The sequence below is a fragment of the Corvus moneduloides genome, chromosome 2, assembly GCF_009650955.1.
Source record: "Corvus moneduloides isolate bCorMon1 chromosome 2, bCorMon1.pri, whole genome shotgun sequence".
Classification (NCBI taxonomy): Eukaryota; Metazoa; Chordata; class Aves; order Passeriformes; family Corvidae; genus Corvus; species Corvus moneduloides.
In genome coordinates, this window is record NC_045477.1 from 62,212,448 (window position 1) to 62,240,117 (window position 27,670).

Here is a 27,670-nt window from a genome sequence, read left to right on the forward strand (position 1 = left end):
TCTCCTATTTCTGGTGTCTGCCAGTGTTAAGGAAAACTGACATTGATTTCTTTCCTTGGGAGAAGTCTTGTGCTGTGGATCAAAAGATTTTTTTTTATTGTGGAGAACAATGAGGTGAACAAACACCTTAGCCCTGCCTAGGGCTCTCCTAAAAGTAAGAGAAAATAGTTGTAGGGGACCTCAAGGAGTTCTCAAGGAGCTTTGTCTCTGCAAGAAAAGTTATGTTGGACACAGATGTTTGTGGTCTGTGCAGTGACTACACAAGTTCTGAGGGAAAATTTCAATGCAGGCAAAGCAGTGCCCTGGCAGAAGATGACAGAAAGGTTCTGAGAGGGAGCAGTGACCAAGGAACATTCCCAACATATTGGTTTGAGATGCAAATGTGTAGTTTGGTGAGGCAAAATGTTTTACCTGTATGAACACATGACATGCTGGGATAGCTGACATTAACAGCAGTTTCTGATTCTTTTTATTTGCTGATAGAGGCTCAGCAGTTTAGGTCATTCTCCTACCCCAAGACAAGTTTTGACAAGGAAGAAATTGTTTTAGTGATCTGCACTATCTGACAAAAGTTTGAAGCAACTCAGAAGGTGGTGATATGGGTAACAGGTATCTTTTTGTGAAATATTATGATGAATTTCAAAGACATACAGAAATATTACTCAGAAAATTTTTGAAGTACTGTAAGATGGTTGGGTGCCATCATTTTATGCAGAAGCAGGAGCAGGCTCAAGTTTTTTTCTTTCAGACTGTATACTCGAAACATGGATGGGACCAAAGGCATTGTTTCCAAAACACATTTGCTTTGGGAATTTTATGTACTCTGCCTGGAGCCAGATTTAACTTCTTCCAACACATTTATTTGTCTTTATAATTTTGTATACTGTGCCCTTCTTCCTATTGTTTTAAACCTTCGCTTTTACCATATGTAAGTAACAACTTACTATTAACATAATTGAATTTGTTACTGTAAAAAAGAAAACACAATCCTCACAAATTTTCTTCAGTGTATGATTGACGCTATGGATAAAATTATAGAAAATTACAGAATTTCTGAGACACATTTCACATATCCTACCATGGCATTTAATGTGCAGCATTGTATCTTGAATTTTTATCTGGTACAAGGACTAGTATTGCAGCAATAGATCAACTCTTTTGGGGGAACATTTCACAACTTATAACTGCAAATAGATGAAGAGATACCAAGGCATATATGAAGATTTACAGATATACTAAGATACAGGGGAGCAACTGGTAGAGAATGTTTTAAATCCCTATGGCTCTGAGCACTAATGAAAAAAATATTAATTTTACTTTGAGGATTGCACAGGATTTAAAATGTTCCCTAAACACAGCTAGATCTCAGTTTTGGTTGTAAATTTTTTCTAGATATTTTTAACTTGAGCTTAAATATTCAGCTATAGTTTCTAATATTCTGGAGTATGTTCCCTGTAAGGGGAGACTGAAAAAATGATCTTGTTGAGTCTGGAAAATAAAAAGTTTCAGGATGACCTAGTAACTTTCCCCTAAAACCTGTGAGAAAGGTTCCAAGAAAATGGATCCAGGCTCTTCACAGTGCTGAATGGTGTAAGGATGAGAGACAGTGAGCATAAACTGCAAGGACGAAGGTTCACACAGACTGTAAGGAGAAATGTGCATCAAGCACAGAATTGATAGGTGGTCAATGGAGGAAATTGTCCTGCTCTACTCTGAGCTGGTGCAGCCTCACCTCCAGTACTTTGTGCAGTTTTGGGCACAACAGTATAAGATATTAAATCATTAGAAAGCATCCAAAGGAGAGCAATGAAGATGGTGAAAGGCCTTGAGTGAAAACCATACAAGGAGTTGTTGAGGTCACTTGACTTGTTCATCCTGGAGAACAGAAGACTGAGGGAAGACCTCATAGAAGACTACAGCTTCTTCACAACAGGAGGAGGAGGTGCAGGCACTGCTTTCTTCTCTCACTCTTGTGACCATCAATGGGACTCAAGGAAATGGCAGGAAACTGTGCCAGAGGAGGCTTAAGTTAGATAATAGGAAAAGTTTTTCACCCATAGGGTGGTTGGACGCTGGAACAGACTCCCCAGGGAAGTGGTCACAGCACCAAGCCTGCCAGAGTACAAGAAGCATTTGGACAATGCTCTGAGGCATGTGGTGTGACTCTTAGTGTGCCCTGCTCAGGGTCAGGACTGATCCTGTTGGGTCCCTTCCAACTGAGGATATTCCATGATTCTACAATGTGGTTTTTTGTTTTGGTTTTTGGTTTTTTTGGTGTTTTTTTTGTTTGTTTGTTTGTTTTTTTGTGGCAGCTTGTATCAGTGACCTCTTCTAACACAAGCAGTTTCTGCAGAGATGCCCATATGACTTCTTACCTGGTCTCCACAACCCCACCACTGTTTCCAAAAGAATCATGTCAGTCAAGTTTCTTTGTTAGCTTGGGAGTTCCTACAATGGCTCAGGTTGACTGGCAGGGAGTGACTCCTGCCAATCAACGAACCATTTCTCATGAACCAGCCAAGTGTATACTTCCAGGCACTTCCTAAAAGAAGTGCACAGAACTTGAATGCATTTTTCAAATACTACATAAAAAGCTCATGGCAACAGAGTTCCGGAATGTGACATAAGTAAGGTGGAAAATATCTTACTGTTTCTAAGCTATTGTAATACTGGGAAGGAAGAAGATCTGAACATGTTATACCAAAACTTAGGGTGATATATACTATTTTTTGATGAAAAATAAAATGTGTAGGGCTTGTTACTTGTTCATCACCACAGGTCTGAAACTGTAAGTGGTCTTGTACTCACAGAAAAGTGTGTTATTTGTTTTCCAACTGCTATGACTAGGTAGATAGAGGAAGCAAAAACAATTGTTTGGTTTTTTTTTCCCCTAGGAATTTCAAAGGACATGAGTAAGGTATCTCTGGCATGGAGTTCCTGTGGGCTCAGAAGAGCAAGAATAAAGAGCTGATTCAGCAGAGATCAAGATGTCATAAAACTGCCAAGGACAAATGGCAGGTATTGAAGATTACTTTACCTGAAAACAGTTGTAGCTGTCTCCTTTCTGTCTGTCACTGAAAGGTAACTCAGGCAGCCTATCACTCTTGGTAAATATTACATATTGTATCTCATATTCACCTCAAATCAGACAGTGTGAAAATTACTTCACAACCAAGAGGTACTTTTTCCTAAGGTGCATCACACCACAAATTATTACAAAGTGTCCATATAGAAAGCCTGAAGTACACATAGCAGTAATTTATGTGGCATGTCATTATAACAAAAACTAGTACTGTAAGGAAAAGAAGATATGCAAAGGAGATATTCTTTCCCTAGGAAACTCCATGCCTGGATGCAAGTTGCATTTCCAGACGTGTATTTACAACTTCTGACAGTGTGTATGGTTATGACAGTGATGAATTTACACCGTCACTTTTTTGTATTTAAACTACCATCTAAAAATACCTGAGGAGATTCAAATGTTTGTCCTTTGGTGCTTTATTTGTTTTTAGAAGTAGATAGCATATTCAAAAAAAAAAAAAAAAAAAAAAAAGCTTGCTTAGAAAGTAATCAATAAGTATTTAACATAACTGTCTCTGAAATATTGCAGTTTTCATAAGAAACTTGGATAGTATTCTGGAAAGACTCATGAAATATTTGATTATATCTTTTTTTCTCAGGCATAAGTATGTTCATGAAATGTCATAGCGATGTTCATAAGATATTTCCTGAAACACTCATGAGAAATCTCTCTGAAATGGTCATGTAATATTTATGATATTTTCATGAAATATTTAACAACGTATAAAGAAAAAAGTACACTGAGCTACAACTAGTGTGAAGTACCACATGAAATAAAACATCCATTCATGGAAAGTTCCAGAAGATTCATTCATGAGCTCACAGATTAGTTGAGATTGGAAGGACCTCTGGAGGTCATCTAGATCAACACTTCTGCTCAAGCAGTGTCACCTATATCAGGTTGGCCAGAACCAAGTCCGTAAAATTTTGGAATCTTACCAAGGTTGGAGACTCAGCAACCTTCCCAGGCAATCTGTGCCATAGGTCAGTCACCCTCACAGTGAAAAAGTGTTTCTTGATGTTCAGAGGGAGCTTCCTGTGACCATTGCCTCTGGTCCTGTCACAGGACACCACCGAGAAGAGTCTGCTCCATCCACCTCACATTCTCTTGTGGTTATTTATGTGAACTGAGATCTTCCCAATGAGCCTTCCCTCCTCTAGGCTAAACATTTCTAACTCTCTCAGTCTTTCCTCATGGGAGAAATGCTCCAGACCCTTGATCTTTTTTTGTTGCCCTTCATTGGACTGTCCCCAGTATGTTCATGTGCCTCTTGTACTGGGAAGACCATAAGAGGACACACTACTTCAGGTGTGGCCTCATCAGTGAGGAATAAAGGGGAGGAATCACCTCCTTCCACGTGCTGTCATTATCCTGCCTACAGCAGCCCAAGAGAGCCTGTGCTGCAAGGGTACATTTCTGGCTGTGTCCAAATTACTGTCCACCAGTAACTCCAGGTTACTCTACCTCATCTTCCTGTCCCATCCTTCCTAACAATCTAGTATCCTTCCATTACAGCACTCTGGTCATGCAATCCATCACAGTTCTTAAGGATGAAAGCAGTTTGTTGGCAACTGTTTGTGACATTTCTTACAAATATCTAGGAAATTTTTCATAAACTATCACATGCAATTTATATGAAATATATTATAAAATATAATTCAAGGAAAAGTCATAGTCAGTGAATAAAGTGTAAGTTTAAAATTGTTCAAATAACCCTAGTACTCAGAATAGGAACACTAGGCACCTCTGAGTCAGTGCCTTTGGCATCTGTCATTTGGAGGAAGTTTTTTTGATTCCTTAGTTCAGTTTAAGAACCTTCTCTGCTGTGCCTCCCAGCAGGGTTCGTAGGGAAGCTCTCTTTTCCCCTTGGGTATTTTAGATCACATGGTGTACAGTCATGGCACAAAGCAAACAACATTCTGCAAGAGGCAGTGGCAGCTTCCCCTTAGTCTCCCAAATGCACCCTTTACAGTCATGTGATGTCAGTTAAGGCAAGAGATAAATAGTTTCTGTAATCTAAGAGGAAATCCATGAAGTTTAACTAGAATTAGTACTGCAGAGGGCAGTTCATCCCATTTGGTATCTATTTTAGTCTGGGATGTTATTCCTTATAGTGGGAGGATAGGTGATGAGTGGTCTACAGAGCTAAAGACAGAGTAAATTAATCATAACCAATGACTATCTAATGTCTAATTAAAGACTTTACAGGTCAAGTAAGAAGATATGGATTATACAAAATTACAAGGGCATTTCAACAGCACTAACATCCATACTGTCTGCAAACAAATATGCTTTCAAAATTAGATAGAAGTGGTGTCAATTGACATCTTGAATTCTTTCACAATAAACTTTAAATAACAGTGGTGACATTGCCAGTGCAGACAACTAACCTTTGAATGAAGAGGGGCAGGAGAAGTAGGAGCATGGGTTCTGCCTCTTGTCCTGTTCAACGTGGGACTTAAACATCACAGTCTCTGAGAAATTTTAAACTTTAAAGTCTATACAGACAATCAGAACTGCAGAAGGCATTAGTTACTGACAGGGAGTTTTGGCCATTTATATCTGAAGTTTACAGTGATGTTCATAACAGTGAGTGATGGCCACAACTTTATAAATAGATAGATGAGATTTTATGCTGACCTGCAGTTCTGAAGTGACATCTGTACAGAGCTCCAGAAAAATGATATTTTTTTTCTTTATATTCTCATACATAGCCACAGATCAATCTTTTCCTCGTAGAAATGAGCCCATAAAAAGTTTTGAACTGAGGACATAGTTCTGTGTTCAAATTATTAGAAAAAGAGTTGATATCACATCAGTGCTTTTTGGGATGGAATATTTTATCCAGCTCCAGGAGTATTAGAGCTTCATTTACTTCTGTGGTTAAATCACAGCCTTATGCATAGATGCAACTTCACAAGTTGTTGATCTATATGTCACTTCACGTTTTCTTGTGTGCTGCTACCCGGCAACTCCTTGTCCAAACTGACAAACATTAACCCACCTTAAGAGAGGAAATATTCTGTCACTAGTCTCAATTTCCCTATTGGAAGATAAAAATGAGGATCTATATCAGAAAGTACAGAAAAGTATGTACAGTGGAGCAGAAAGCAAAGAACAGTGAAAACTTAAGCATTCAACTTGCCACTGGAGGACTGGGGCCCATTAAATACACACAGTGAAAGGTAGAATTCCTCTGAGAAATGCGGACATTGCCAGTGCAAATGTCAATATCAAAATAGTTTATCTTTGTTCCTTTCACAGGAAAACACTCAGGATCTCTGACTCATCTCATTCTAACTTAGACCTGATTAAAAATGTCATAAGATTGTGACCTAAAAGAGCCCATTCCATTTTATTGACCATTGAAGGTGTAGACATCCAGATAGCTGATATCTGAACCTCAGTATAAAGCCCCCAAAACATCTGTATAGAATATTGTGGAGAGGTCTGTACAGTGCGAAACCAGCACGGAGCAATCTAGCTGTAGTCGTGATTGTGGAGCACTTGTTCCAGTCATACTAGGGTACCACAACTCAGCACAAAATATTCTCTGTGCATTGTCAAGCTGTAGAGAGAATCAAAGGGATAGGCTCTAATAAGATTTTCAACCCATACATGATTTTCCTGCATCTACTTTAAGAATAATATTTGTACTTGTAACTCTTGTGAGAGATGGAGAAGAATTATTCCTACCTGAAAAAATGGAGATTAAGGACAGAGCTAGAATTCAGAACTCTATTTAAAATTTTGTTTTAAATGACTAGATTCAGTTGTACTTCTGATACTTGGGAAAATACACTGGAAAAAAATCTCTTAATCTGCAAGGTTATAGTTATGTATATCCACTAAACTTGGAGCATCAGTTCTCCTCAGTGGTACAGAACATTTTAAATCTTAGGGACAGGGCTATAACAAAATGATACAAACAAAGTGGATGTCAAGATAGCAGTGTTCATAAATTTGCTCTGTGGAGCTATTAAACAGAGGCAGACTGGCAATCAAGATCTTGGTTCAGCTTTATGTCTATGAAAGGTTGGCTTAATGCTGTAATAAAAGGGTCTTAAGTTGCTTTGTAATGGTTGATAGCTGCTATCACGAGAATACAGCACAGCTGGGAATAGAGCATGCAGTGTTAACCAGAGAGGTCTTCCCTCTTGTGATGATCCTTTTATGATAAAATCATTGGACTGAAAAGTCAAAGATTTATTTTTTGTTTTCACATAAACTTCCATTATGACCTTTGGAGGTCACTTATTCTGTCTGCACCTCTTCCCCTTTTTTTTTTCCTGAAATTCTGGTCCACAAGGGAGGTCCAAGTGCCTCTCAGTGCCAGGTTAAACTACATGACTAATGTTAGTCCTGTCTAGACTGTCTTTATTCTTGCCTATCCCAATAAGGAAGAAATGTGTTTAATACAGTATTTCAATCTGTAGATGCAAACCTGATCTTGGGATCATTATTTAGAAGTGCTTCTAATTATGCTAGGATATACTTAGGGCCAGAAACAAATCCACAATCATAAGGTCAGGGGGCATCAGCTGGGTTATATTTACACTGCCCAGCACTGCAGTGTATTTGCCTTGTAGACAATTAGAAGGTTTCATTCCCTAACTCTGACTTCTTTGGGTTGCCCTTGCCCAGAAATTTAATACATAGGAAATGAGCCCAAGCCAGGGAGTGACTTTGGAAAAGGATAGATAATGGGTATATCTACTGCTCGAATTCATCCACTAGCCTTCTTTAATTAAGACAAAACTCAAAAATATTTGTGCTCACAGTTATGGAGTGCTTTCACGTGATAAAGAAGATGTCATGGAAATAGAGTAGGAAGCCATGTCAAAAGGTCCTGCATTGTCTATCTGATATTAACCAAACATGGATAGATAGGAAAGAGTATAGGAGTCTTACAGTCTTTAGAAACTTGCAGCAGAAGGAATTTCTGAACAAGAAAAGCTGATGTGTTTGAAGTTAATAACTACTGATGAAAATTTCTTCCATGAACTTGCACAGCTTCCACTTGAACTTAAAAATCCATTTAGCATTTACAATGTCTTGTGGAAGGAAGTTCCACAGATTACTTACACATTGTGTAAAGGTACAGACTTTCTTCTTTTGAAGGTCACACCTAGTTTTTTTGATAGCCTGTGGTGCTTTCATTCAAAGAAGAATGAATAGTCAATCCCTGCTTAGCTGTTTGCACCTCTCATGACTTTATTGACTCCTATTAAAACTCCATCATTCCTTCATTGCAATTTTTTACATGCTGAAATTCCTAGCCTGCGTACACAAAGCATTTAGAAGCACTGAACTTGATTATTAATGCTATGAGAATGCACTGGTTACTTCAGGGCAGATCTGATGGACTGAAGCACCTATCTCAGCTGAGAATCCCAAAGCACTGAGGGTGTCATTCTTTCAGAAATGTCCTTGGCACTGTCTGTCTGAGCCGTGATAAATAAATGAGTCCAGATAATTTTCCATCCAGATAGGTCAAAGCCTTATATCAGGTAACAGCAGAGATACTGCCAACCCGAATATAGATTGTAGAAATATAGCTGAGCTGATTGGGTTCAGCTTGAGGCATGGCTGAATCTCATCCAACTGTTCCATTCTGGAGGCAACTCTCTCCCAGCACTCTAATATTGCAATTATAATAATCAGATGTAGTGAAGATTAGGTTTCACTGTGTGTCTTCTGCATATAATTGGTACTTTACTTTGTATCAGTGGTTGAAATTGGACTGTGCTGCACTTATATTCCACAAAATGCTTGTTCTCAGTGCTAGAGAGCACTGAGACTTTCTGCCTACCCACGCACAGGATTCTATCTAATAGAAACCATAACATGGCAAGAGATATAGCCAGGATGCAAATTTGCAATGTGGGGAATCCTGCAGTATGGGGGCAACCATAATTATCTGTCTGTAGGCTGAAAAAGAGTGGAAAGATATTTATATATCTATATAGAAATCTATCTACTTCTATATCTATATTTAAGAATTAATAAAACAGTTGAACTGAGGTCATATTTCTAAAATATGCTCATGTTGTCTAACAGTTGCAGAATGCAGACAGGTCTTAGTAAATCAATGATGTGTTTTTAGATTAACACTTATGAGTGTTAATCTAAAGCCTTATGAGTAGGGACTAAAATCCATTGTCTGCTGAAATCATACTGTTTCTCTGAATTGAAGGGGCCACAATACTTATATGTTTGATAAGGAATCCAAAGGACCTAAAAGAATTTGGAAATTGTACTTCTACCCAGTACCAGAGAATATCTATCACACTGGTGAGGAAGTATGTTTGCAGCTTTCTTCATGCTGCATGTTGCTTAACATGGATACCTGTTCAATCACAAGGGCTGCTAAATTCGAGGTTTTCATTTTAAGAGAGGATATATCTCATGACAGGAAGTGCAGCTTCAGTCTTTTCAGCTGTTTTCTTAGTCAGTGTTGTAAAACCAACTTTTTCCCAACGTGTGTAATAGTTAACTGATCCATGTGAGTAAGTCTGTGTCCCAACAGACAACATGGTTCAAGAGCATTTCAGAGAATTGCACAAAGATTTTAAAAAGAGTATTTGGGAGTCAGTCTTGGATAGCTGAGAACTTTAATGAGGGTTGCTCTCATCCAGGGATTCAGGAAAATGTGTAATGTAGTGTAATACTGGCAAGAACTATTCCTTCATCAATACCTTTTACTGCTTTTATGTGTGGATTCACTGAAGAAACTTCTGTGTAATTCACGGGAATAAACTGCAAATGGCCTGAGATTGCCTGGAAAAACATGAGAGTAGAGTGTCTTTAATTATAAAGTCTCTGTGGTAGCTTTTGCCTTCATAGAAAAGTAATTAAAAGTTATTGAAGGATGAAAGGAAGTTGAGAAAAACTGTGTACATCTCAGGCTGCAATTTCAGAATCTTGAGAGGGTGCTGTTAAAGTCTCTAACATGAGAAGTTCAGTAATAGCTGTAGACTGTGGTATAACTTTCATTCTCAGACATTAAAAAAATGGTTCCTGATGAATTCAAGTGCAGTTCCTGATGAGTGTAAGTGAATCTCGGTGCAGTCTGCATTGTATTTTTCAAGCTTTCCATTGAGATCTGCAGCATTGTCAAATTTAGTAAGTAATGTTACAGTGATGATGGTGGGGTTTATATACTAACATTAAATCAAACATTAAAAAACAATGGAGCAGTGTATTGTGGCTGTAATGTTTGCAATAAAGAATGCATAAGCAAAACCAGAATGAGTCTGCCTTTTAAAGTCATTAGTTGGTTTTTTTCCTTTAAACATCACTTGTGCAAAATTTCCAAAACTCTGTTGGGTAACATATTTGCCATGTTATCAAGTTTCTTGAGACAGAAAATTCAACACAATATTGCAATTTTCTTTTCTTCAGGAGGTGTAGTGCATTAACTGGTTCTGTCCAGAAGAAAATAAATTAAAGGTTGTATCTTTTATCGTTTCAATAAACAACTTACACATCATATAGAGTGTGTCAAGAGTGAAAAAATAAAAGGGGAATATTCCCAAAAGATATTATATAATCAAAAGTAATTAACAGTATGCTTGTTTATGTTTTCATAGCTAATAATGTTCGTATTTAACATCTTTGATAAAAATGGAATCAAATGTTTGGGTGTTAGGAATTTAGGAAGAACCTGGGTCTTTTGCTTGGAGCATAACAGTATTTGATTTACTGACAGAGATTATATACAGATTTGAATTTGTATTTTCATCTTGTTTAAAAAAGAAATCCAGAGTCTGCTGTTGTAGAGCACAATTAATAGATGCTATCTTTCATCTTATAGTCCATTGAAGCACCAGAGTTATGTCCTGAGGACAGTGTCCCAGACTTTAGTGACCCTCAGCCAGGAAAGGTTTCAAGTGACTGCCTAAAGGGTTTCCTGAAAAGTGATTATTTCCTCAGTTGAGGCAAAGCTATTTTGCAATCACTATCTAGACAATCCTTGTGATATTTTGATGCAGTAAGTGCATGTTAATGAAACAGACTTCATGTGAGTTAAAGCCAGATTTTTGAATTGCACGATTTCTATTAAGTGCTTAACATAAATGATTAGCTTTTCAAAACATCTCTTTTTTTTTTGAGATCACTTGTTCATACAGTGAGAGTAAAGGGCAACATGAAGAAGTGGTCCCAAATCATCAGACTCTGGTGTTAAAAGGAAGTTAATTTATAGCATATTCAGTGAGGAGCATTGCCTCCAAAAGATAGTTTAGAAGAAACTAAGACCTTTTTCTCCTGGATAGTATAGGAAGTGTAAGTGACCCATTCCAGGTAAGCAGTGTGGATGAGATTGCCCCAGGTTTTTGCATCCTGTGCCCTTCAGTACTATCCTAGAGCGCTTTGAACCTTCAGATGCCATTCCTGTCCTACTGGCAATGTGCTATTTATGCAATACAGTCAGATCTTCCTGTTTTTAGAAAAAAAGTCTAGTTGGCATCAGCACAGTTCTCAAACTGTTTAAAACACTTGAACTGAGACCAACATTCAGTCTCCCTCTGCCTTCAGTTTTGTACTGTGGCAACCAAAGTGCAGCAGGGAGCCAGGAGACCCAAAGCTGAAACCTATGAGGTCTTGATGCAGCCAATCTGCTAGAGATGGGGCAAGCCATGAGGAGAGTGGACACAAGCGTGTGTAACCCCTCTTGACCAGGGATCCCATGTGGGATATATTCACCAGCATATCTGCAGCTTTAGTAAATGTTTGTGTTGAAGGTGATACAATACAGTTTTTTGCTGGTTCAGGACAAAAACTGGTATCTATTACATTTGAGTATTGCATGTAATGCTGAATTTGTTGTGGAATTAAAGAAATTTATTGTGAAATTTGGAGGAATTTTCTGCTTGATATGATAAACTATTTTGACAATAATAATCTTTTTCTTTGTTATGCATTTATCTACATCTATTTTTAGGGAGCACTTAGTTTATTGGGAAGTTGTCCATATAGGAACAAAAGTCTGATACAATTCTCTGCTATCAGTGCAACAGCAGAAGGTCCTTATCTAGAAAAGCCAAAAAAACACTGACTCCCTATGTTCAGCAGCCAATCCTAACATGGCTTTTGTGTGAACTTCTCTTCCTTGGTAGCACACTGATCTGTTACTGCAAATTACTGAAGTCTAAATTACAAATAACGATGGAAGAAAACTCATTAAGGATAACATGTTAAAAACAATGAACCAGTACCTTCTATAGTAATAAAAGAATTAAAAATTTTATCTCATATTAATAGTGCTTTCCATATTGAATAAATATAAGATGAGAGGTTCTTGAAAAATTTGGGAGAGGTAGTTAAATAAATATAATATACTTCTAAAGTATTTTTTGAAAAAAATGTAAATTTTTTTCCCAGACGATTCTAACCACTGAACAGTATAACAGGGGATCTCTACTGAATTTTAACCATGGTTCAGTGTTTTCCTTTGATTTTTTTCCCCAGTTTATTATTTCTATGCAATGAGCACATTCCCATTTTCTTTGCCTGAATCTGTTGTCAATTAGGTGCATATCTCATCATTCGTACAGAAAATGTTAGTACTTTTCACAGGAAATTCGATATACTTCAGACAGATTATTTTTGGAAGAAAAATAAGTCTTTGTCTTGCACTAAGTAAATGATGTGAAGTGTCTACTGCATTGCATGAACTGAATATCAAGTATCATATTTATACAACGTTATTTATACAGTAACAGCTGATTATGGAAAACATAATTTGAAGGTTTTTTCCAGAACACTTATTTTTATCACACTTATTTGTTAACTTTGCTGGTTTAGATAAAGACCATATACAAGAATTCACTGTAAATAAAATAAAAGTAAATAAAGAAGCATTTCAGTTTCTGTGTATTATAACTAAATTTTTAGTCTTGCTTCTTTCATCACTATTAGTTCTTTATCGGTCTAATTTAATGTAAATTTATGGGAAAAAAAATCACAGCGATTTTAAAGACCATTTTATTGCCACCTCAGAGAGGGCTAATAGTAATTTTCCTCTAACACATATTCACTAGTGACTGGATTTCCACACCATATATTATATGAAAGAAGTGAAACAAATAGAGCCCAAGATCCGACTCATTCATAAAGTCATGTAATAAAACTCTGTGAAAGACAGAATATAATATTCTAAAAGACAGAACCTGAGGGCTAAAATTTACAGAGAAATATGTCCATTAATGAAGGTCCCGTTTCAGTCAAAAAGAAGAGATTGTTTCAACTCAAAAGTGACATCTGTAAAGGGTGTCCTGGGTTGCAGTGTATTCCATTACCATCCTCAGGAGCTGTTGAAATCAGGTGGGGCAGTGTTTCCTTGCCTCCTCCCCCCAGACTATCTTTCTGTTCACGGCCCATCATTGTCCTGCCGCATGACTCAGAGATAACTCCCTCCGGACTATCTTCTGTTAATGAGCCTAATCAACACTTGGCCTCATGACTCATTACCCCATTGTGAGATGCTCCACCCAGAGGGAGGAAGCAAGCATTCCATCCTGGATATAATCTGAGATTCTGAACACCAGGGACAACCCTTTCCACTGGATTTCCAGAGGACAGGAGCTACACAGCCACCACTGGACCTTCCAAGGAAGAGCAGACCCTTTTATTTTTCTACAGGATCACCATTTTCAGACGACTGCAGCCACCATTCTACCAGACTGCTACCACCACCCTGCCTAACAGGGACTTAGGTTATATCTTGACTCTGTCAGTTTGAACCAGTGTTTTCTTTTAGTTTTTTTTTCCTTTTCTTTAACTTCCCCATTAAATTGTTATTCTGACTTGGTGCTTCCCACTGGTTTGTTTTCAAACTAGTACAAGGGTTAAACCTTTATTTAGAGTGAATATAAGTCCTTTTCATTTTAAGAATTATATTGTGTTGGCAGTTAGACATATTTCTTATTTGTTAGTGTGCAATAGCTTTCCTTTCAATATACAAATAAGGATACAGTTCCAAAATTCATTTTAAACCTTGATGCATTTGGGGTTAGAGAGCCAGTCTTCAGGCCAATCTCTTCACTACTTGCCACAATACAAACATCTAGAGAGAAAATAAATTGAAAAAAGTCAGCATTTAGTGCTAAATGCTAAGCATTTTACTGCACAATGACTATCATCACTGTATAATAACATCTGACAAATAGGCTATTACCATCAGAGGGGAGGCTTTTAAATCAAGCCTTAACTACTTTTTTTAAAGGCTTGGAAGGTAATCACTGAAATTATACTTTTTTCTTGTGTGTTTATGCTTCTGTCTAGAGTCTTTAGAGATTTGCCAGTTACAATCTATCTACTACCTTTTGTGAAACACTGGTAAGGAGATAATACAAGCAATTAGAAAAGCATTGCTCACTCCTGAAGTGTTATTACCTTAAATTAAAGTTTCCAAAGGGAATACACAATAGGGTTTCAGTGACATTTTTTGTTCCTCTATTTTCCCAAAGATACCTTTTGTTTCTTACGTATTCTGTCTAATCAGTAACTCACAGGTGGCTGCAGAATAGTGTCAATGCATTAAATATACTCCCTTAGGAGTAAGTAACATTAAATCTCAAATCCACAGAAAACAAGGTCAGTCTATGATCCCTTTATACATTATGTCAAAACACAGTCTCTTAAAGCACCTTCTTGGTTAGTTTTAATCTTATGTGTCTTAAATATTTCTAAATCTATAATCTCTAGACATGCCACAAAGTTACTCTGTAATATTGAGAATTACAGAGGTGAATCTTAGCATACTGACATAAACCCACTCATGTCCCACTTGCCTTGCTCTGCTGCATGTATTTTCCAAGCTTGGAACTCTCTGTGATGGTCCCAGCTGGTCACCCCAGTCAGTGATTAATGGAGTGCTTCTTGTACGGGGAGACAAAATGTGGGCTCTCATAAGGTGGGGTTATGAGGTGAAGTCCATCACTTTGCCCTCATGTCTGCCAAGGGCTGTTCTGCTGTTTTGCCTCTTATCTCTGCCAATATAAAGTGATTCTGCACTTTTCCAGACTGTTACTAATCTCTGAGAAAGTAGGAAGGGATCTACAAAGTGTTTATTAGAAATAATAACAAAATACATTAAAAAAACCCTTACCACTCTGCTACACATACTACCAGTACCCTTTCTGCTGGGTGAGTGTCCAACCCTGCTGGGAAGGTTGATCAGTGGACTCCTGCCCTGTTTTTAGAAGGTCTACACTATGAAGAACCTCTACCTTGGACTGTGAGTTCTGGAGCCGAAGCTGGAGGAGATGAGTCCTTGTTGTCTATATACCCAAGGGTGTTCCCTCACAGAAAGGCTGGACACATCCACGTTATATAAATTTGCTTTTGCATCTCCCCTGGGCCCTGAGTATAAAATTTAGGACTTAAAAAAAGCACTTTTTGTGCATGTGCTACTTGTTTTGGTTTGTTTTTTTTAATTCGAACTGAACACGGCTCACCAGAATCGCGCATTTTTAAGCATGAAAATGAAGGTATGTGATGGCATTGGAGAGCATAAAACTTTGCTAGCATGTTGTTGCAATACCATGTCAGAGGAGAGCAAAACTTGTCTTCTGCAGTATTCTATCCACACCAATTAACACAAAAAAAAGAGACCAAGGTTCAAGGGTAAATTTGATTGCAAATGTATTTCACAGCGAAGATGTACCCTTCACTTGTTTTGGAATAGGTCTATGCTAAAGCAGGTTATGGCTCTGGAAAGCTAAAGGATTGGGTTCACAAGGGTAGTAAGTGCTTTTTGTATTTTTCTTGTCCCCTGCTTTCCACAGTCTGCAAAATTTTTTTGCAAAGTAAATAGATAATGTAACTTCTTTTCTTCTACTAAAAGGTGACTTTTACATACAATTATTGAGAAATTCTTCACAGAAATTAAATTTTTGGGGGTTTATCAGTAACTTATCTCTTGGAACTTGAGTTGGAGAAAAAGTGAGTACTGTTGCTTTATACTCAGCCTTACAGAACATATAGAATCACTGTATCATAAAATGATTTTGTTCATAAGGGATTTAAAGGATCATCTAGCTTCAACTCCCCTGCTTTTGACAGGAACACCTTCCACTAGACCAGGTTTCTCAGACCTCCATCCAACTTGGCCTTGAACACTGTGTCAAATGGGGTGTCAAAAAGTTCTCAGGGCAACCTGTTCCAGGGCTTCACCTCCCATTAAAGAATTTCTTCTTAATGTACCATTTAAATCTATCCATTTTCAGCTTAAAACCAATCACAGTATATTCAGAATGACATGCAGAAAAAAAAAGAATAAGAAAGTCACGGCAACAGGAACCATGTATATTCAGATCTCTTTTGGGCTTGTTTTTTCTGGTTGTGCTTTGTTTTATGTTTGTTTTATTTTCCTTGCAACTTGTCTTATGGTTTGTCTTACAGTTTAAAGCAACACTATTTATCATTTTTCAGGCAAGTAAAAATGTACTTGTTTTTCCTGGTTGTGTTTTGTTTTATGTTCTACTTTCCTTGCAACTTGTCTCATGGCTTGTCTTACAGTTTAAAGCAACACTATTTATCATTTTCCAGGCAAGTAAAAACATACTTCTTGTTTTCCCCTTAATGTGTTTATTATTTAAGAAACTGCTGTTTTTATACGTGGCATTGTGGCTCAATTACAACAAAAAACAACATTCATGCCAGAAAAGTAAGAGGTGTTTTTAGCTTTCAAAGGATACAAATTAGCTTTCAAAATCAGGTGTCATGGTCAGTTGAAGCCAAAGCTCTCAAGCACATTTTTTCAATCTTTTTGATAAGATGAATACGGGAAAGTTCATGGCCACCAGAAGCTGTAAAATGAAGTACAAACCTATAGGATCTATCGTAAAATTATAACTCTTTACTTGTACTGTGGTACAGTTTTCTTTGAAAACATGAACAAAATATATATTTATTTAAATTAATAGATTTATATTAAGTCTGATGTAAAATAGAAGCAATAGCTACATTTGCAGTCGATTAACACACTTTGCATGGTGGGGATACAAGTGGCATTTATTCCCTTTGAGCCACTTGCTTTATTGATATATTCAACGCCTGAGTGGGTAAACCAGCAAGGAAGTTTAATGTCTAGGGGCTACTTCATACTGTTTGGTACTCCTGTAGAGATGATAGCTCCTTAAGCAAGCCTGTGGGTGATACCTGTCACGTTAATCTCCTACCAAATCCATTCCACAACCAAAATATACACTAGTTCAGTTGATGAAAAATGCAAAAGAATAAATCATGAAGGGGCTCATTTAGTAAGGGGCTAAAAGAAACTTTCGCCATTTGGTCTGTACATATGTACATATACAGAAAACCTCTTTGCAGTCATGCAGGTCTTCCTAGAGGACATCTGTACTTAAATGGAACTTTGACATTATAAACTCAAGTCAACTTCACCAGGTGCTTTAGGATGGAAAGTTTTGTCTAAGTTGTCCTTTCTTTTATATTTATTTTTCCTTTATCACCAAAAAGGGATGCTTCAAGTGTATAGGTTGGCATTGGCTCAAAAAAGGTACATTTTTGTATATGTACATTTGGAAGAAAATTGTGAAACTGATGGAATAAAGAGTCTTATATTTCATCTGTATTTTGAAAGTGAATTAAAGAAATATCAAGTAACAGTGGACATTTAAGCTAGAATTCTACAGTGTCAATACATCAGACACTAATCAGTGACAGTCCCTGGGTGCTATCTAGTAAGCAGTAATTTAATTAAGTATATTAGTATATTTATTTTTTATGTTTAAAAAATGAGATTATAGCCAATATCTGACTTTTTTTCTAAAAAGAGGGAACAAAAGGCTGATAAGAGAAAGTCATAGGTGTAATATGTCCATGCCTTAACTTACAACTGCATTTTTAAGTACTACGCAGGCTGTTAGCTAAGCAATTTCTATTAGAGAAGGCAAATGAAACCTTATTTCCTGCTTTCAAACTGCAGGTGTAAAAATGCTTTTTGAAATACACCTACAAATTTGGTGAATGCATTACAGTACTGACCTACTGGTTTGGAGCTCCAAGAGAGAGAAAATGTTTTAAATAAATGGGCAGAGGCGGGAATGACTGCTAAAGCAATACTATTCAATGTATAAAGCAATGACCCAGACGAAGAGATGTGCAGTAGAGATAAAATTTCCTGATACTAAAAACCAGAGTAGCCATTGACAGAAAAAGTATAATAGAAAATTACTCTGATAGACTGATTGCCTGGACTCAAAAATACAGTTAATTATTGAGAAATTTTCCTGTAGCTGGAGAAAATTTCATACTAAAACCAAGAAAATATGATAATTTAAATGACTAAACACAACAGAATTCTGAGACTTGTCTGACAACAATGACTAGAAAGAACAAACAAACATTTTAATTATTTTTTTCCTGTACAGAATCACGGTGTTCAAAGTGCGGTGTGGACTACTCTCCATGTACTGAGAATAAACTCCATGATCTTGGCTGGTGCCTTGGGAGTCTTACTGGCTGTTCTGACTTCATCTGGCAGCTGGCTTCTCTATTCTGTACCAGATGTGTGCCTTGTCAGGATTTAGTCACTGTACTTGGTTTCTCCATTTGGGTGTCTGGGGTCCCAGTGACTTGCAAATCTAGAGGACATCAGTATATGGCACTCTGATACACCCTCTCCTGGTATTTGTTCCTTCCATTTTTTCCACAACAGTTGCTAAATTCCATCCTTCACACATGATAATTTTGGTATTTCTATTACAATTCTCTATATTGTTGAGTTGCTGTTGATGACATGACCTCATAGCACAAAGGGAAATGGAACAGATGGACATCCTTAGTCCAAGAAAATCCCTTCATGGTTGCAAAAAATGGGCTCTAAAGCAGGCTTCAAAGAAGTGTTTGCAACAGAGGATATCCTTCTAGTGGAGCCCAGAGCTAGCCAGAATGGTGTTTCATCATATCAGAAAAACAAATACTAGGCACTTTTGTTTGTGAGCTGTGACTAGATGCTTGTGGGATCACAAGAAAATTCAGGCTGGAAGGAACCTCAGGATAATATCCATCTCCTTGCTGAAAGCATGGTGAGTAACACGGTTGGACTAGATTGCTCATGGCTGACCTAGCCTTCAAAGTGCTCAAGGAGGGAGATCACAGACCCTCATCAGGCAAAATCTGGCAAATTGAGAAGGTTATTCCTAGGCAAGATAGATAGGTATTACTTGTTGAGTTTTGTGAAAGCAAGTTTCAGATTTTTCTGATTAGAAGACATATGGCTTCATTCAGAAACAGATGATTATATAAAGCAGCAGAGAGATTTCTATGAATGATGCAAATCACTGCTTTCACAGGGAGTTCACAAGGCTCTGAACCCACTGCAGTAAATTCTTGCTCTTATGAAGAATTCCAGTCATGTCAGTGGAGCTGTTGCATAGACATTTTAGGTAGGCAGCAGGACCTTAATATTAGGCCCATAAAAATAATCTGAATTAAATTTCATTAACTCAACATGCAAATCTTAGCTCTCTGAAGGGAAAAAAGAAGAATAATTGAGATTCAGGGAAAAGTAGTAGAATTAGTTTTTCAGCTCATGCTGAGGTAGATCTCAGGACTGCATGATGCTATGACAAGCTTTATCCTCAGAGGAATTGCTCTGCTTAAGATGAAGCTGAAAGACATGATGCTGATCCTAAAGGCAAACAAAATCATGATGTGAAATGGGATTCAGAGTGATAAGAGGGGTAAGAGGATCTGTTTCATGGATATGGCTGCATTAAATGACGCAGAAATGTACATGTTGTTGTATGTCAGTGCCAGGAGTAGTCACGCTGAATAGTGCCATTAGCACTGGCAGAATGTTATTTCATAATGTTTTTCATAATTAGAGACCATGTGGCTAATTTTACCTTCCTACTTTCACAGAACAGTGAGCCTGAGTAATTTTGTGGGTTACATGAACTCATAAAATGTAAAAAGCAGATAATACCTGTGGTTGATGAGCTGCAAATTCACACACACCTGTCATTGTATGCCAGGCAGTCCAGCTCCCAAGTCACAGTTTCATAGCTTTCTGTGTAGGAAGGGATTTATCTGTCTTTAGATATCAAGAATGTATCTGTGCCTGGGGCAGTCAAAAAATAATCTTCAAAAGGTGAGTCATTCTAAGCTTAGTACTTCTGATAACTATCTCTGAGGGAGATGAATTTTCATCTACCAGTGCCTATTATTGTTTGTTAGAGGAGAAAGAATTTTACCTTTTTCTAATCCATAATTAGACATCCAGTTTGGATTAGGGCAGATAATTTCTGCCATAATTTCTTTAATCATTGCATTTTACTGTACTGCATTTCATGTAACCATTTCTAGCTTTTCAAAAGTGATCTGTTTTTCTTGTCCTGACATAAAAATGATCTTGGCAAATGATTCCATATAGAAATGGATAGATTCAACACAAGATAAATAGGATGATAAAGGGAACACAGAAATACAGAACTCTCAGAAGAAAAAAATGGAGCATATAACAAATTAGGCCTAATGGTGTTAAGCTCCTTGAAGAAATTGCTTAAGCCCTGTGCATAGCTAAGCCAGGGAATCAATACTATTACTGTTGTGCAAAAGAAACTGCAAGAACTATTTAATTCTGCAGCTAACAAATTACTACCCACCAGCAAAGGCCACAAACAAATATGAAGAACAGATAAGAAACAAAGCTAAATTTCAGCTGAAGTGCAGCAAAAGCGATGTTCTTTACTGATGCTTTCAATTTTCACCTTCTTGTTTTTGTTTTTTTAAAAATATAAGGAATTCCAGTTGATGATTTTTAAGGTTTGGGGTTTTTTGTTTGTTTGGGGGTTTTTTGGGGGGTTTTCTTTCCTTGGGTTTTTTGGGGTTTTTTTTGGTTTTTTTTTGCTTGTTTGGGTTTGCTTGTTTTTGTTTGTTTGCTTGTTTTTACTGGAGGTCTCATTTGTAGCTTTGTCAGCTCACAACTATAAAGTAGGAAAGCCAGTGCTGAAGAATTCTAAATGAGAGTTAGTTGTAGAAAATATTCCCTAGTCAACAAGGAGGGTTGGTCTGTGTCAGCTGGGTTTCACTCCTGACTCAAAACGTCATTAATATTGACGTGCTGGAACTGATGCTGTGTCTATAAAGCCTCACATACTGAAGTATTTCCTACAGCAAGAGATGGACAATATGCTTCTGCAGTCTTCAAGGACTCCCCAGGGCTAAGTTGAAGCCCTGACTCTGTTTCTTCTCTCCTGTTATTTACCTGGCCTGTTGCCTGACCGTCTGCAGAACTCTCTATTTATGCTACTATTTCATTTGCTTCTCTGAGGTGAGCTGTAAGGAGAAGGCAGCAAGATGAATCTAGCCTTGCTGCATAATGTCTTAAGATCTGTTGTTCAAATAGGGCAGCCCTAATCTAGCAAGCCAAAAAAAATCCTACCTTGTATTAACTCCCAGGTTGGGTGGCAAATTAATATCCATGAAGGGCAGGGAAAGTTCAGTGCCTTTAAGAAGCTTCTTGCACTCTGATAATGGCACAGAAAGAAAGTTGTGTCTGTTACAGCTGTGATAGTCTGGTAACAGAGGAAAGAAAAAGGTTGCAGGTGAATGGAAGTGGTTTTATTCAGCCACGTGAAAAACCAGAAAGGGAAATCAAATTCACAGGCATACAAGATCTTCTAAAGTAAGTATATGCACTGGGGAGTTACATTTGAAAGAAAAAACATCTTTCTGTTTCAAGGTATTTTTGCTTACAAAGAAAAGAAAATTCTTCAGATCAGCGAGAACTGTGGGCATCAGAAATGTGTTTTAAGTTGCGTCTTAGGAGACACCTCTTGATATGTTTTAGGTATCAATAAATTTGTTCCACATGAATTCCCTTTTTCAAACATAGTATATGTTGGGAAAATATTTATGGTTTTATCCCTCACGCAAATAGCAGTCCCTATTTAATTCTCTGTACCCAGCTCTGCTCTAACCATATTACAAAGACTCATGGAATAAAGTGAATCTTTCTCCTCACTTGTACTCTTTTCCTTTGTCTGTAGCTGCCTCCAGAACACTATTTTGACAACACAGATATGTTACCAAGAGGATATATAGGCAGTTAAATATAACATTTGACATTTACATGCCTCTTTTCTTTCTTAGATCTCAAAGACAACTATGAAAAGGTTTGAACACTCTGATCAATTCATACAGGGAAGAAAGTAAGATACAGTCAGAGGCAGAACTGAGAACAGAACCAATCCTTCTTATCTCTAGACAGGAGCTTGTCATTTTAGACCAATTAGATAGTCTAGCTTGGGTTTTATGGTGAAAAAACCCATATATCTGAGACTCTAGTATTCAATGTGAGAAAATACATGCAATCATGCCTTTCATTAAGAGTTTCTGCCTTGCAGAGATAGCCCATCTAAAAAGTCTTATTGCCATGGACAGTCTACTTAGACTTTTTGCTCCGTGTTCTTCCTGAATAAACAAGATAGGAGGTTATTTTCATGTCTCAGCTTCTGATTAAATTGCTGGTAGCAGAGAGAAACCTTTCAGAAGGGGAAAAAAAAATTGCTGAGAAGCAAGCAAGTTTGAAGGAAGGAAGTTTGTATCACCTAGGTTAATTCTATAACCGCTGGCTGTAGATCTGAACATATTTAGGAATGAAGATGTGATTTATGTTTTAAAGTAAGGAAAGCTGATAAAGATGAATTAGATCATCCAGTCCATTTGATCACCACATAAGCTGCAGTGGCAACTCCTTGGTAGAGAAAAAAAAATAGATTAAAATGATAAGAACAGAATTAATGGGGAACAGAGAAGAAAGAAAAAGTAGTAAATGAGATTATTTTAGGAGACCAAATAGCAGAAAAAAGTAATTGTTGAATTGTGAATAAAAAAAGGCTCATTGTGAAATAGAAGTTCCCAATTTGATTTTGGCAGCTTAAATAGCAAACAGTGTTGTAGAATTACCTCAGAAACAGCAGTTCCACAAGCAATTAACCACAGTTAGGATCAGGAGCAAATAGTCAGGAGACTGCATATTAAGTTCTTCCTTGATATGAAATCACATATTGATTTAATTATTGACATGAGTAGAGCTACTGCAGGTCACGTAAGGGTTTCCAGTTATTCACATGGGTGTCTTCTGTCCTCATGGCACCATTTCATCATCTGCAGAGTGAGACTGATGTATGGCTCTCACAGGTAACATTATGATTTTTGTCAAAGAAATATGAAGTTCAGCTTTTTGTTATGGTGTTTATTACAGATCTATTAGGGCACTGCTCAGAAATGTTTCCGTTTGGCGGGAAAAAGCAACCCACCTCCCTTGTGTATAAAGAAGAAAGTATTGAGTTAAGTATTTTGGTTTGCAAAGCAAGCCTGACGTTAAAATCACGTGGGATTTGAACCCAAACCTCACATACCCAAATTTCTGAACAATATAAAAGGCAGGTAATAACTATCTTTCTTCATTCTATGCTATTTAAGAGTCAGTTGGGTTTCAAGCAGACTTAATTGGTGCAACTTAAACAATTTATTTAGAATACTTGAACACAATAATCCAGACTTTTCTCATTAGTTAACAAAAGAAGGGTTGTGAAGAACACTCTTCTTTTTATTCCAGCATTAATGATTAAGGCCTTCCTTATTTTAGAATTCTCAGAATAACAACAAACCCCAACACCAGACATCTAACAAACTATGGCTTTTTCATAGCAACTAGAAAAATCTAGTCTAGCATTTGGAAAACAAGTTTACCCTTTCAAATTAGTGCTGTGTATTCCTGTATAATGGCTGCCTGACTGTAAAAATTCCTCCTGGGCAGAGTGCCCCTGAATACTTATTAGAGCCCTGCCTTTCAAAGACAAAGCAGAGTGGTTTATGTTGCTGTGTAAGCTGAAAATGCTGGTTCTTAGGTATGTTGCTTGACACTTCACTGTGTGAAGCTATTACTAATTAAACAGCTTTGTTTTATGAAGTTTGTGAATTTCATAAAAAGTTTAGAAAAAAGTGTTTACACTTAACACAAACGATCCAAGGTTAGAGTGTAAATACTTACTTATTCATGAAGCTTTGTGCTTTCAGGGCCTTTTAGCTCCATTTTGTTCCCTACTTGATTACATGTGCTTGTGTAAGATTTTCTTTTGTTTTTCTTTTTTCATTTCCATTGCAAACATTACTAATTCTCAACACAAAATTAACAATCTCTGCATGGAGCTTTTCTCTTAATAGATGATGTTGATGCTGTGTGACATGAGTTAATATAATTTCAATAATAAGTTAAAGTGCAGAAAATGCCTTAAAAGGGAGGTGACTGAACCACTTTGATGGAATCTTTTGGTGAAAAAATATGAAGAAAACTCAAGGAAGGCAAAGAGTCAGGGAAGAACTAAATGAGAAACAGCAGAGGAAAATGGACATGGTAGAAGAAATAGGAGACATATTTAGTGCCAACATCATAAAGAGTTTCTAGCAGAAGTCCATTTTTGCAAGTCCAGTGATGCATTTTGTAAGCCTTTATTTGTGGGGAGAAAATATTCAAAGCAGAATGAGACGGTGGGCAGTTTCATGAGTACCTGCTGACCTAATGACCTTTATTAACCTTTTACCATTTTGTGTAGGTCAACGTGAGTTGATAAAATAGACATGCAGAGAAGAGTATGGTTTCCTCACTTAGCAAGCAGATTGATTTTGTATTTACTTTAAAATTTTTTATATTTATACTTGTGGAAGAACTTGGAAGGGTTTTTTTTTCTCCTGGAAAAGGGACTGTATGGCATAGAAATAATTTTTTCAATACTTTTTATTGCACTTAGATAGCCTTTTCTCCTGGTCTCTGAGGCAGGAATCTGAGAACATTACTAACTTTAGTAGGAAATTATCAGATATTTTTAATGAGTTCCTTGAGTCCCTCAGTGTTCGTTCAGAGGTCTTCAGTTGCATACATAAGCTGGACTGTACTCTTCAGCAGCTATTGTTTGTTTTTCCAAATTCAGTGAAGGTTTCTGTATCAATCATTTGTTTAATGTCTTATTTTGCTTATTCAGTTTTTCCTACCTTACAAACATAGTCGCAGAATAATAGATATCAATGCTGTTCCCACAAAAAGCTCATTACTCTGTTTGCAAATCAAAGAGTTTGGTCCTTTGCATGTAAGTGCACAGTATTTATTTTTTTCCCTACTGTAGCACCAGTAGCATTGATGAATAAATATCAAGGAAAAGTTCTTCAATTTGCAAATATTTCTTCTATCTGAAATTTGGTACATGACACCCTGTGTCGTACTGGTCTAAACGTGGTTTAAGTGTAATAACTGCTGCTTTGTATGAACAAAGAGCAGTATTTTCCACAGATTTTGCATGAAGCTTTGACTTAGATAAAATGAAGTCAACACAGAAAATAATGCCAGTTCTTCATGCCACTCTTTATCTGCATTTTAGCTTGAGTAGAAAGAAGGATGAGAAATCCAGTCAAGTGAGATCTGGGTGATGACAGTGGCTACTGGAGTCAGACATTGTATTGCTTGTCTCCTGTTGCTGCTTGAAATACACATCTTGAACCATGAAAGCTGAGGCATGTTTCCTCTAGGGCTTGGAAGAAGGTCTGAAAAGATAATGAAAATGTTTGCCTGAGTTGCACACAAACTCAGTAAGCCGGTCATGTATTTTGAAGATACACTTAGTAACTTTCTTTCAGATGCTCTGGAGAGTAACACTTATCTCCCATGCCATTTGAAGCATGAATTAGTCACTTTGTCAATCAGCTCAGCACAACAAAGCACAGTGATTGTCATTCAGTTTCTTGACACAGGCACAGGGCGTAATTTGATAACTTGTAGTAGCCACACGTGAAGTTAGTTGCAGAGGCAGAGGGCCTTGTAGATTCCCAGTTTATCCTTATTCTGTAAAATATGGTAGATAATTTCCAAAGAAAATATGCCAGTCTGGCTGTAATGCTGTTGATAACTTGTCTATCTGTGAAATTGCTTTTAGACTTGATACCTGCCTCGAACACAAGCACTGCCACTTTGCTACTCTGCTGCATTCATTTGAAAGATACCCTGCTGCTGTAGCCTGGAAGAGCTACTGTTGAATTTTAAAGGATTTTTTGGACTAATGTAATGATCACTGAGGACAGGCATCAGAGATATGATATTTGCATAACAGCTTTTAGAAATAGTAGTAGAAAGCAAAATCTTGTAAAAGTGTGGATAAAGGGAACTTTCTTAACACCAACCTATCCGTACCGTTCAGTGTTCAGCTGGCTCTCCTCTATTGTCTGTTCCAATAATACCTTCCCTGATTACAATATTTTTAATAGAAACATGCTCAACTAATATCTCTGAAGTAAGCAGGTATACATCCCAGTTAACAACTTCCTTTACAGAGAAGTAGGTGGCAAAACAAGGATTCAAATCTCTGCTCACTGGGTTTGCACTTACTGCTTGAAATAAAAAGGGAGCTCTGTCATCTAAAGCCAGAAAATATGCTTTCAGATTTATCCACTGGATTTTTGGTACTATTTTGGAATAATGTTTATTTCTAAAGTACCACAGGAACTTAATTCAGAGGGACACTTACCACAATCTTCAAGGTATACTGCAATGTCTAATTGATCAATATTATTTCCAAGGTGTGAGTGCAGATTAAGGAGAAAAAAAAAGAGAGCATGATGACTTGAACTATGATATGGGCATTACCATGTCTACATGTTTCAGTAAGAGTTGAAAAATTTTTGCCTTCTTATTATCATATATTGAAAAAGGTAGACATTTAAAGTGTAATGGCTATTTTTTCTTATTTACCACCATTTCTAATAGGGAAAACAGGATTTTCTTTTTTTTTTTTTTCTTCTTTAATTCCTCTTAAGAAGCTGAGATTCTGATACTTTTTGTCACTTGCAGATCATGAGCTAAAATGATTTTTGCAGGTTATGAAATAAAAAAAATATCTGAGCTGCACTAGTTCCTTGTTTGTGTGTCCCCAAGTCATCATCAAAACTCCCTGAAGCATTCTCAGATGCCTGAAATGGGAGGCTGGGATGGGGCGAGGAGAAGACAGGGAAGCACAGAGAGCAGTGAGATGATATTTATGTGAACCATATCCTTGTGGAGCAGACATCCTTTCAAAAAAATTATCTCTTTGCCTGGATAATCAGTCTGAGTCTGAAACAGCAGGAAAAAATAGTACATGTCTAGTTTGCATCAGCTTGTTCACTTTACTCATGCAATGATTTAGAGACGTGAGACACTCACTTTGTCTTTCTGGTAACCTGAAAATCAACTCCTTATAGTTTAAGGAGGGGCAGCAGTTCTGTGGTTGCACGCATAGGGCTTGCAGTGGTGATCTTTCTGTTTGGACATGTAGGGGTATGAATATGCAAATCCAGTACCATTCTTAACCATTTGAACAGTGTGCTCTCCTCAGATGACATTTCCCGCTGTGTAGAGAAGCTACAGTTCCCCTTCGGGAAACACTTTGAACTAAGCAACAAATGACCATGTCTTTTATTTCGTTCTACCCACAGTATGCTATTGGTCTCAAAAAGGCAATAACCAGTGTGAACAAATGTTGTTTTACCTTGATATCTTTTTTTTGCCCGGTAGGATGTTTTTGT

The 27,670-nt window shown here is 37.2% G+C and overlaps 1 long non-coding RNA gene across 1 annotated transcript in view; it reads left to right on the top strand.

Annotated features, from left to right (window-relative positions):
* LOC116439841 overlaps positions 1-3,551 on the top strand; it is a 45,128-nt gene extending 41,577 nt beyond the window's left edge. The window contains exon 3 of the long non-coding RNA XR_004238320.1: positions 2,895-3,551. This is a non-coding gene — a long non-coding RNA (uncharacterized LOC116439841). The remainder of the gene's footprint in view (positions 1-2,894) is intronic.
* The last annotated feature ends 24,119 nt before the right edge of the window (positions 3,552-27,670 follow it).